The following is a 1,833-nucleotide window of genomic DNA, read 5'->3' as shown; positions in this document are numbered from 1 at the left end:
CTAAGAATTTTCTATGTAGCAGATTACTTTTTCCTATTTTCAAAGCGCACTAAAAAGAATAGACATCAAAAGTAATCCGTCGGGTATAAAAATTTCAATTACAAAAATTATTAATCAATAATTATCCGTTAATTTATAGATTCTTATTATTAGAATTATTAATCAATGATTATCCATTATTTTATAGATTCTTATATGTATATATGTATATATATCTTCTCAATATCATAAACGATATATGTTCTCTGGGTGTAAGCGCGGAGGGTAGGGCATCAAATTGCGATATATAGTATAACTCGATATTGCTACCAACGTTTCTCGAGAATTTCTCATGTCCGTCGATCTTTACTGCGCCCGAAGATAATTCAAGTCGTTTCGCCAAAGCAGCTAGGAATGTGGTTTTGCCAGCACCACTAGTGAAACAAGTTGTGTATCCATGAATTTAGCGTAAAATAATCACAAAGACACACACACACGCACGCACGCACGCACGCACACACACACATATACAGGGTATCCCATTTTAATGTCCCATCCTAAATAACTTTTTTATTTTTGATCTTAGAAAAAAATATAATATGATTTTTCTTGTTCAAATATGTAAATACAAATAAATAGAAAGACAAGTAAAAAATCTTATCCAGTTGACTCCACTTTTTTCGTCTTTAAACGAAGAACGTTTCGACAACTATCATGTAAAGAAGACGTAATTTTTAATAATTTATTCAATGTAATATATTGTCCAATTTTTTGATATAATTTCATTGATTAGTTTTCTATAATTATAATAGTTAGTTTTATTTGTAGTAAATTATTAATAATGTTGTGTGTTTTAATCTTATACAATTTCTCTAATTATATTTAAATAGCTGAGGATGACTAAGTAAAGTCGAAACGTTCTATATATTAATAATTGGGAAAAGCTCACATCTTTTATGTTATAACACAAACTATAGAAATCAAAGCTTTAAACGGTCTAGCTGGATCTTAATGCTTGATGATTCTTATGTGAATTTATATATGATTCTTATGTGAATTTTTATATATTACGTATGTAATCCCCAGAAACGCGCGTCGGAATAATTTTTTCATCTTGAAACGCTAACTCCATTACACTACCACAGTAATATCATGAGTTAAATTGACTAGCAATTTAACAAATTTTTTATGCTTATTCGCATCTTCGAAACAATCTTAATAATGTTGAATGACATATTAAAATCTGTAAATAATTAATTCTTATTGTAAAAAATATAATCTCGGCCGGGAGTCAAACCCGGATCTCTTGCATTTCGTGCGAGCGTCCCAAACCTTTAGACTACCGAGGCGCGCGTTTCTGGAAATTACATACGTAGTACGTATATAAATTCACATAAGAATCAACAAACATTAAGATCTAGCCAGACCGTTTAAGGCTTTGATTTCTATAGTTTGTGTTATCATATACGGTCCTATAATATATTATTTTATAAATAAATAAAGGGCAAAGTAAGAGTTAAATTTCTTTAAAAAAGTCACATGATTAAAAGAATAAATTACAAATGGAGAAAAGTAAAGAAATTGAAAAAATATATAATAAAATAAAAACTCAGTTTAAATACAAATAAATTATAAGTTTCATAGTTTAAATTTACAAACTGACACTAAAGGTCTTCACAAGGCATATATACCTATTGTAAATAAGATTTGACTTTTCGATACTGATAGTCCGTCTCTTCTCTCAGTCCATGTTGATACGTATCAGCGAGCGTACATAATAATCGATACAAAATGTCCGTCTTACACATCTGCGTTCCAGTTAACTTTATATATTCTAATGGTTTTTCATACTTA

The 1,833-nt window shown here is 29.3% G+C and overlaps 1 pseudogene; it reads right to left on the bottom strand.

Annotated features, from left to right (window-relative positions):
- Positions 1 to 1,833, bottom strand: part of LOC108757205 — a 6,198-nt pseudogene that overhangs the window by 2,689 nt on the left and 1,676 nt on the right.

This window comes from Trachymyrmex septentrionalis, unplaced genomic scaffold (assembly GCF_001594115.1).
Source record: "Trachymyrmex septentrionalis isolate Tsep2-gDNA-1 unplaced genomic scaffold, Tsep1.0 scaffold134, whole genome shotgun sequence".
NCBI lineage: Eukaryota > Metazoa > Arthropoda > Insecta > Hymenoptera > Formicidae > Trachymyrmex > Trachymyrmex septentrionalis.
This window is presented reverse-complemented; position numbering and strand designations above follow the sequence as displayed.